Source organism: Parasteatoda tepidariorum, chromosome 4 (assembly GCF_982258835.1).
Source record: "Parasteatoda tepidariorum strain Cologne lab strain chromosome 4, Ptep-v5.0, whole genome shotgun sequence".
Taxonomy (NCBI): Eukaryota; Metazoa; Arthropoda; class Arachnida; order Araneae; family Theridiidae; genus Parasteatoda; species Parasteatoda tepidariorum.
Window position 1 is genome coordinate 57,345,454 of NC_141758.1, and position 11,077 is coordinate 57,356,530.

The window sequence follows — 11,077 nt, forward strand, 5'->3', positions numbered from 1 at the left end:
AATCATATTCCATATTAAAGGTACTTTTTCTATTGCAAACCGATACTTCCAATTTGTTTATTTTATACATGTGCTAATTTCTATACTACTATTAATGTCTGATAATTTCTTTTTATGTTGTTTAATACCTTACTATGTGTTGTATATTGTGGGTAAGTTTCATAAAATTCCATGTGTAATTTCTTGAGTTATCGCGATTTTTGTGAATTTTCCTTAATTTATGATAACCAGTGTATATATATATATATATATATATATATATATATATATATATATATATATATATATATATATATATATATATATATATATATATATATATATATATATATATATATATATATATATATATAGTAATCTGTGAAGTAATTAAAGTAGCTTGATTGTGGTAAATTTTAAATATCATGAGCAACAACATTATGCCAGATAATACAGAGTGTAGTTAATCTTTATTACGATGGGATGTAAGACGAATAACGTGTTTTGCTTAATCAAATAATGTAAAGCCTCCAAGAATGGCAACAAATAATAATAAATAAGTAAACGTTCGAATTATTTTAGTTTTATTACTTGTGTCGATATTTGCCTTACAGTTTTGTGCATGGCTTTGTAGTTTTTTTCAGTTCTGATTCATTGAATTTTTTCCACCCTGTAAGAATTACGGTTATTCAGCTAGTCTTCTATATAATGTCATAAGAATTGCATAAATATATTCTCTGCCTTATTATTGTTATTAAGCTCATTTACTTTGTTCTGATGAATAATTATATTATTGACGTTGTTCATTATTTATAAGGTCTATTTAACTTGACTTAAACAACTAAAATTCGTGTTATGCAATGTTAAAGCATTTTTGAACATTGTAAGATAGTTCAAAATGTCACCCAATATATAACTCGGTTCTGTAAAGAAGACTGTATGGGGTTAAACTACAAATCAAAGTTGATCATATATCTCTTCTAAAACAAAACATTCATTCTGGATTTTAAATTACCTAAATTTAAATTAAGTTATTTTAATTCAAACCTACTTTTAAAGTATTTTTCTCTCACTCTCACATAAATCTATACGAAAAAGATAAAAACAAAGGGTATAGTTTGGATAAATAGTTTTGCAAATAATCTTATGACTTTCTCTTTCACTTAAGTTACGCGAATATCTTTTTAATCCAGTTATGGCTAAATCAAACATTGGATCTTTATAAAAGGTTTAGGAATTCATTTTTATCTCTCAAAAACCATTTGAATATTGTTTCTATCTCAACTAGAGCGGAAGTTATGATAGTTTAAAACATTTACCCTTAGGTCAGCAAACATAGCCAGATATCTGAAATTGTATTTGGTCGTTATTTTTTTCTCTTTTTAAGAGTGGTATTTTAAAATCTGCTTGTCGTATTTACTTGAAATTTTGCATACATAATCTTTACGTATATATCTAAACAATAGACAGTGCATTAATAGATAGAACTGTAATTTTGTATTTTACAGTCAAATTAAAGAAATTGCTTTTTTTTGCTGATTTGGATAAATGCTTGCGATATGACGACGTAAATTATTTAAAAATTGTTGGAATGTTTAAAAAATAGTTTGTCCTTTAAGTTTATTACAAAAAAAATCAATGAAACAATTAAAAGATATAAATGATAATTAGTGTTAAAATTATGTACCTTTATTGTTCCTTTTTTCTCATTAGTATTTTGTTATTGGAAACACTGTTCACTCACATTTTAAAATTTTATGTAAATCGTAAGCCATTTGATCTTACTATCATAAATCTTTATTTTGATTTTGATCATTTTGTGCCATCTTTTTTTAAAATTTAGTGGTATCAATCTGTTAGCTGTCAACCTCACATAATTTGACGGCTACTGTTTACCGCAACTGCAACCGCTACTGCTAACCGCAACCGCTACTGCTAACCGTAAGTGTACCGCTACCGCTAACCGCCCCAGCAAAAACATAAGTTCTGGCCATCTTCGAAATTACTGACGGTACTGATTAAACGGTGACGGTGCAAATTACTGTCAGCTGGGTTGATTGCTGGGCCGCCCTATGAACTTTTGCCAACATTGTAGGAAGAGTAGGGCCCGTACTTCACAAACAGAACCATCCCGTCAGTCTGAATTTACCCAATGGGCCACCGAGTTTAAGTTGTCTGCTGCCGCCACTGAAGCGGTCGAGCGATTAACTGTAACTGTGAATTTATTGTTTAGAAAAAGAAGCACGATGTTTCATGTTCCTGATATTTAACTTGTCTTAAAGATTCTGATAATTTTAAAAAAGGTAAGGTTTTATTTTTTTCTATTACATTGAAGTTATTATTTTAATCATTTTTGATCTACTATTGTTCAAATATGTTTACGACGTGCAGATTTTGGTTTACAAGGAACCGCGTTTGAAGTGCTGTTTTAGCATTATGTTTTAGATAGGCAATCATCTTTATTCAATTAAAACATCATAATTAACACCTTTCTAAGATAGAATAATAAAAAATATTAAATTTAATTCAATGAAAAGCTACAGACAAATGTTTTATCAACACCAAGATCGCCGCCAAATTTTTGGCGACAATCGAGCAGTAGCACGCCATAAACAAATATAAATTCTGTTGTATGATGACTCTTTAAGTGCAATTCATAATATGTTGTAGCATATGATATAAATCAGGTATATCTAAGTATATTATGAAAATAGGTTTGTTTAATAATCAAGAATTTTCATTAAAACTTATTTCTTTATGTTAAATAATATTTAGATTTTAGTTAACTAATTGCTGTTAGTAATATTAAAATTGTTTTCTGTTATATGTATTTCATTTTAATGAAATTTTTGAGCTAAATTCAAATGTAAAAATAGGTAAAGGTCTAATAATTTATACTAAATAGTTTAAATTAAGATGAAAAATTTATTTGTACATGTCAATATAAATAATTACGAAGAATCGTGCTGTGAATTGTTAAACAACCTAAAAAAATATAGATTATGGAAAGTTTTTTAGCACGCAGTTGCTCATACTTAATTGTATATTGGCTAACCCCACTTACACACAAAAAAAAATATTACAAAATTCTTTTATATTTTGAAATCAATGTTAAGTTACTTCATAATTTTTGTTAAGAGTTAAGTGAATAATGTTTTTATTGTGAATTTCAAGTTAATATTCATATAAAAGAATACCCGATTTTTATAGGGATTACAAAAATGTATAAAAGTTCAATACAATATGAAAACAAAATTTATAATCAATAAAAATAACAAACAACTCTTTTTCTATTAGCTTTAAAAATGTTGGAAAACCTGTGACAGCTCTCCATGAATTTCTATAGGTTTTCTTATTTCCTACTGTGTTTATTATTATTAATTTAATGAACTCGCTCTCGTATTGGTAACATGCGATCAAAATTTCTACTTTTCGACTAGTTAGAGTACTAAAATCTACAGGAGCTCTGTGCTTGTTGACAATTTAAATTACAATCATTTCCTGACCGCTATAGACAGAATACGATACTATTTTATTGACAAGTACAACTTCTTAAAAGGATGTTTGACCACTCTCGAAGTAGCCGAGGTGCTTCAAATTTAACTTGTATTCTATTGAGAAAACAAGTTATAACTGCTTCCAAATCACTGAAAGCTAAATTTATAATAATTTTTTGCAGAGAATCTTTCAGTGGAAATAAGTTTTTCAATTAACTCCTTGAAAGATTTTCAATGCTAACCTTATATTTTGTGATCCTAGAGCCGAACTTTGTTGTTTTATTGTTGACAATTCTGTTAAGAAAATTTCCTGATCTACAAGTTATTTTTCTCATTCTAATTTCTAAAAAATATTATTCTAATTTTCATTCAAACGTTTTGGGTGCCCGTTGTGTAATGCTTTTTAAATTTTTGTTGAAAGTTAAGCGAAATTTTTTTTTACTGTATATCTCAGGTTAATATTCACATGAAAGTGAGACCTTTTTTTTTCTTTTACCTCTTTAAATGTTAGAAAACCTGTGCCAGTCCTCCATGAATTTCTGTAAGTTTTATTACTTAATGTGTTTATTATTTATTGAATTTTCTCGCTTTCATGTTTGTAACAATGGTAACTTGCAATTGAAATTTCTACTATTTGCCAACTGAGTGAAGTACTACGTCTCTGCTCTCATCAACTTCACTTTCCAAGTAGCTGAAGTGCTCCAAATTCAACTCTTATTCCATTGACAACTTACATCTTATCACTTACACTTATCACTTAAAGGAATTTTTTTTCTTAAACTAAATATCAAATCCTTATATTGAGTTTTGTATAAAAGTGCTAGACTAATATAATTATTAATAATAGTTTATTAGACACAATATGCTTTAATATTAGATTCCATTAAACACTAATTTAAACGTAAATTTACGAGTAGTTTGAAACACAGCTTAACGAAAAAATCTAGCCGCTTTTTTTTTATTGATAATTTTCTTATTTTATTTTCATAATCTGTTTTGGCTTGAGCAAAATAGTTGTTGTTTGCCTGTCAGTCTGACCGCAGCAAAGTGAGGGTTTAAACGCACATATTTTAAATTATTGTATTAGGGGGCGAACCATATGGAAACGACAAAAATTTGATTATAATCACTTTGAAAAGTTTTCTTCAAAATAAATTAAATTTCAAAAATGGCTTTTATGTGAAACTGCTCTATTTTAAATAAATTAAATTGAGAAAAGCAACTATTACCAACCAATTCCGCTGATACAGACAAATTTTTAAATTTATTAATAGTTAAAATGATTTATCAATTAACTTTTTTTTTTATCATCTGCAGAATCTTTGATGTGCATGAATAATTTAATATTATTTTGAGAAGTAATATTTTAATTATTATTATTTGAATTATGATTTTAAAGAAGGATTAGGGACATTTTAATGTATTAAGCGAATTCATTTATAAAGTACAGTGAATTCTCACTTATGCACCAATCTTTGGGACCAAGAGAAAAAGCGTATAAGATTTAAAAAACAGTAAGTTCATGCAAATAAGAAAAGCTTCAGATTCAGCGAAAGCTAAATTTACAATAATTTTTTGCCGAGAATCTTTTAGTAGGAATAAAAAAAATTTCAATTAACTCTTAGGAAGATTTTCAATGCTAACTTATATTTTGTGTTTTTTTTATTGTTGACAATTCTGTTAATAAAATTTCCTGGCCTACAAGTTATTTTTCTCATTCTAATTTCTAAAAAATATTCTAATTTTTATTTAATCTTTCTGGGTGTCCATTGGGTAATACTTTTTAAATTTCTGCTAAGAGTTTACCTTAAAATATTTTTACTGTATACAAGGTAATATTTACACAAAAATATGACCTTTTTTTTCCTTTTAGCTTTTCAACCTGTGCCAGCCCACCATGAATTTCTGTAAGTTTTTTTACTTTTATCATATGTAGAATCTTGGATGTACATAAATAATTTAATATTACTTTGAGAAGTAGTATTTTAATTATTATTACTTGAATTATGATTTTAAAGAAGAATTAGAGACATTTTAATGTATTAAGCAAATTTATTTATGAAGTACGGTGAATTCTCCCTTATGCACTAGTTTTTGGGACCAAGAGAAAAAGTGTATAAGATTTTGTAAGCAGTAAGTTCATGCAAATAAGAAAAGCTTCAGATTCATCGAAAGCTAAATTTACAATAATTTTTTGTGGAGAATCTTTTACTGGAAATAAAAAAATAAATTTCAATTAACTCTTTGGAAGATTTTAAACGCTGACCTTATATTTTGTGATCCTAGAGCCGAACTTAGAAAATTTTGTTGTTTTATTGTTGACGATTCTGTTAATAAAATTTCGTAGCCTACAAGTTATTTTTCTCATTCAAATTTCTAAAAAATATTATTCTAATTTTTACTTAATCTTTCTGGGTGTTTGTTGTATAATGTTTTTTAAATTTCTGCTAAAAGTTTACTGAAAAATATTTTTACTGTATATCTCAAGTTAATATTTACATAAAAATAAGACCTTTTTTTTCCCTTTTAGCTCTTCAAATGTTGGTAAACCTGTGCCAGTCTACCATGAATTTCTGTAAGTTTTATTACTTTTATCATATGCAAAATCTTTGATGTGCATAAATAATTTATTATTTTGAAAAGTATTATTTTAATTATTATTATTTGAATTATGATTTTAAAGAAGGATTTGGGACATTTTAATGTATTAAGCAAATTCATTTATAAAATACAGTGAATTCTCATTATGCTTCAGTCTTTGGGACCAAGAGAAAAAGTCCATAAGATTTTAAAAACAGTAAGTTCATACAAATAAGAAAAGCTAGATAGAAGAGTTTCAATAGCTGAATAAAACTATAAATAGTCGTGAATAGCGGCTACGCCTTCTAATTGTTTTTAATGATTTCGAGTAATGTTTTTGTCATCTCTGTTTTCGCTGAAACTGAGTAATAGTAATCGCTATAGCTTTACATTCCTTGACCAAAAACTAACGTTTTAATTGGTGGTGGGAAAGAAACTGCTAGATAAATTTTGAAAGCATATGGGTGGTATATATGGTGGTTTCAATGTGGGTGGTGTGATAGATAAGACACCTTACTCAAATTCATATAAAAAAAAAATGTCTTCCTAGAAACAATAAAGGTGAAAAATATCCCATAGGGAAGAAAAGTATCCCATAGGGAAGAAAAATGAACTGTATTACTAGATCCAGTAACTTATTTCCTTTAATCTGTAACGAAGATTGTTTATTTGCTTTAATCTGAAAACTTTTTCTAAAAAATGTGATTATTTTTTTCTATTTAAACAAAAAATAAAATCAAAATTTTAGTCTTTTAAAAAAAATTGTGTGCTGAGTTAAAATATTTATTTTCTGAATGATGCATAAAGAATTATCATTATTTTCCTATATAATGATCAAGGGCCTTTGAAAACCTTTGTATATATGCAAAAGGCACATAAAAGAGGTGGCGCAGAAGTGATAGGTCACTGTATGTAGTTTTATATTTTAATAATGGTTATTGATTTTCATTTTAATCTTTCACTTCCCTATTCAATGAAAAAAAGTGTTATATTTATAAATTTTATTAAGTACAGTAAGATTTTGATTGTGAAATCACAATCATATTTAAAAACCTACCTTGTTAACATAGCTTAAAAACGTGTAGGTTAAAGAGAGAAAAAAAGTAACGACAAAGTACTGATTTGAAGCATCTTGAAACTAACCTGTACAATATTGAATGCCTTCTAAGACATTATTTGGTAGAACAATTTTTTGCGATAAGAACAATTTTTTTGTCCAAGCAAATAAAATGCCCCGTAAAAGTTAAAAAATTCTCAATAAAATGTGTAAGTAAATTTAATCTATGGTAACTAAGAAATAATGTTAATAACACCTACATTTCACTTATTTATCTATTCTTAAATAGTAGAAAATATTTTTATTTGGCAAAAATATATACACCTACCTTTTTGAAAGCAAAAAAGTTTTCTTGAAACAGAAGTTTAAAATGTAAACACATTAGGAGTCTCTAAACTAACATTTAAGTGCGACAGAAGCAAAAAGGTTATAGAAATCTTACGATTTTCTTATGAGTTAAACGAGATGAAAAACATCAGAACCAGTTTAATTGCATATTGAAACGTTGAAGTTCTTAAAGATTCTTTTTTAACTTTCCGCCCTATAAACGGGTTGTGTGACGTGGGGGACGCTGCTTCACCACAGGTGCCCACTGGGTAACGAGAAGAGAGTAGTAGTTCTGGCATTCCTGTGGCCAATGGGACAACCCCCCAATGCCCGCAATTTTAAAAAAAAAGGAAAAAAAGTCTATAATAAGGAAACGTCCATTGTAACGCTCCTGCCCTTTGGCAGTCGAACAGGTTTAAATGTTTTCAATCTAATTTTTCTCTGAATTATTAATTAGATTTAAATAAGTTTTGTTTCTTTTTATTTGTGGTCCATAATGTGTGTATCCTATTACAAAGTATATGTTGAAAGTGGTTAATGTGCAACTCCTGCTATTCTAATCTACAGAAAATGACAACTAATTTTTCTGTATCAAATGAAAATGCAGTGTACATCCTCGAGAAGGGTCAACCGTCCTCACTGCCCTTTGACGACACTGTCTGATAATATTCCTTTTAAAAAATTTAACGTTTAAATGATAATTACACACTTTTAAAATTATTCGTGTTAAGAAGTTTGATTCAGATACCATTGCAAATATTTACTTTGTTAATTCTCAACTGGTTAAATTTTTAAAAGATTTTTTTAGTATCAATAAGTTTATTAAAAGATTTTTTAAAAAAATTTGAAATGAATATTTTTTTTTTAAAAAAATGTACCTTTCAATATTTATTTTTAATTTATCGTTTATTAGTCAATAGTTTAAATTATGGAAAAAGCCTTCAAGTTTAACAATATTTTTTTCTATTGCACAATGTTTTCTATAGCACAATGATTTTCTATTAGCATGTTCCTTTTTCTTTGTAAGCTACAAATTTTTCTCATTTTGATAATGGGTGAGAACTACTTTTTGAAATATACATGTAAAATAGTAGGTATAGGATGGTAATTTTACAGTCGTTAATTCAGCTATTACATAATAGTACACATTTTGTTAAATATTTACGGTGTTAATTAAAAGCCCTTTAAAAACTCGGTGTACCCTTTTTTTTTGAGGAAGCACCTTTCCCTTTTTTATTCCTAGGCATAGTAATGGAGTATTTAACAAATATTTTTTGTTAAAAGAAGGAACTAAATTAATAAAAAAATTTGAAGAAAAGAAATTTTATCAGAGATGTAAACAATGTTATTAATATTTATGTAAACTTTTCATTTTTTGTCTTACATCTATACCAGTTATATAAAGACATTACGGAAATCGTGACATTGGTCAAATCTGTCGTTATTCTTATCTAGTTCTAGTGTTTTTTATATAAGGAAAACATTAATTTCACAAAGCATCACCATTGAAGTAATTTAAGAATTTATTGATTTATAAAGTTATTACAGAATTGTAAAATTATCTGCCTTTTTAACTAGCAAATTTTGAGCAACCTTTTTTCATATGGTTTCAATTCAATACATATTATTGTTTTGATGCCTATTTTAATATGAAAAATGTTGTAAATTTAGAAATTTTTTTTGTCAATGGTATACAATTAAAAATTTAATCATTAAAGTAAAGCGAAAAAGAAATACTATTGATACATTCGTGCATGTAAGTAATATATATTTAAAAGTAATTTTTCTTGTATACCTTTCCTTGAAACAATAATTTACATTAGGATATCATAATTGTTTTAAATATTAAATGCAATAAAATTGAGCACCATAAAATTAATAAAGAAGAAAAAACTGCATGTTTTTTAAAATTAAATATTTTCTGAGAAAAGGTGAGCACAAAATTAAAAGGTGAACACCCTGAATAGCTTTTCATTTAACAGTCAGATTTTCATGTCCTAGGTGTCAATCTTAATGGGTTCGTGAGTCAATATTCAATAATTTCATTCAGAAAGGAATTTTATGTTCAAAATCTTTCTAAATTATAAGACAGGTGTATGTTTGCATGGTGTTACTAATTTGAAGACTAATTTGATGAGTCAAAATTTATCAATGAAATGATAAAAGCAAAAACTTTTCGATAGAAATTTTAGTTTTAAAAGCTCATTTTCACAAAAATACTTATGTTTTTAAAATATATGATTTGCATAATTTTTATTTTATTATCCTCTCTTTCAGGATTTCGAAAAATGTCAAGCATTTTTTGTTGCAGTTTTTCCGAACTCTTCTGTGCTATTCCAAGGGATTCTATGTAGACAAAGATATGATTTCTCTGTTGTTTTTATTATTTTTAAAATTAAATTGAAATTTGTGTAATATTTGTATTGATTAAGGTTATGTCTTTGTATAATAAAATATTTGTAAGAGACAATGTTGATTATGCATTTAACTAATTTCAGGGTACATTCAACTTATTACATGACTGACTACATTAGTACATTTTTGTCCAGTACACCTATTTTTTTTGTTAAATTTGCTGCAAGACTAAATATAATCAGTAAAACATGAATTCATGATCAATATCGCACTAAATGATCATCTCTGGACAGCCTCTTAATATTATCGGCTGTAGGTTGTATTTATTTTTGTATAGGGTACAATAGTATCACTAGATTCCTTAAGAACACAGCTTTTATTTTAAAACATATATATACTGACTACAAGTTATTATAGACATATATATTGACTTCAAGTTAAAACTTGAAAAATTACTTGTAAGATACAGAATTTTCATAATTCTAGACAGCAGTTTTATTATTCTGCTTTTAAGTAGAATATCACTGCAAAGAAAAAATTATTACGTATGTTTACCTAGTTTAAAAATGTATTGATAAGTGGAAACATAGATTGTGCACAGCAAATCTTTAGGACTAAGGGGTTGAACTGTGTAAAAAACATTCTTTGCATAAAACAATTTAAATGAAAAAAATAACCTAGAAATATTTTCTTAGTTCATATATTAATAATTTATTCAGAAATGTATTAGATAGCTAGATATTTATTTAGCTAATTGAATTAAATAAAAATTAGATTTGTGAGTTTTAATTACTCCTGTAACTAGGTCAATGACCTCTCGTAAACCTCTATAAACTAAAGGGATACTGCTGGGTGTTTATAAATTGCTGGCCCTCAATTATTGATTCATTGATTACCCTCTACTGGAAAATGTCGGGCAATCACTCACCCAGCGCGTTTTAGACAGTAATTGCTGGGTTAAGTACTACCGGCCATCGATAGGCCGGTATTGTTGGCTCGACAGGAGGCCAGCCGTTCACTTTAGTACAGTTGAAAGTGACTTTTGCCGACACAGACCCGTCGCTTTAGCTGGTGGCAAACAGCAGTTTTGTGGAGCTGGACCTACAGATTTGTTTTTGCTGGGGCAACCTCACATTATCTGCTTACTGTCAACCTCGCATAATTTGTTATACGCATAATTTAACAACCTCTTGGGTTACGGCAAAACACGTCCTTTTTGTCCCTTTCCACATTTCTTTAAGCAATCACATTATACTTAACTTTTTTTAATTTCTTTTAGCTT

The 11,077-nt window shown here is 27.6% G+C and overlaps 1 long non-coding RNA gene across 2 annotated transcripts; it reads left to right on the forward strand.

The window, feature by feature from the left end:
• The first annotated feature begins 2,057 nt into the window (after positions 1-2,057).
• On the forward strand, positions 2,058-9,910 carry LOC147810978 (uncharacterized). 2 transcript variants are annotated; one of them, XR_015433075.1, is made up of 4 exons: positions 2,058-2,282; positions 5,350-5,383; positions 6,007-6,051; positions 9,718-9,910. It is a non-coding gene; the product is annotated as an uncharacterized LOC147810978 (long non-coding RNA). The 2 variants fall into 2 exon arrangements; XR_015433074.1 differs by lacking the exon at positions 5,350-5,383 and having other exon boundaries at positions 2,091-2,282.
• Positions 9,911-11,077: the final 1,167 nt, after the last annotated feature.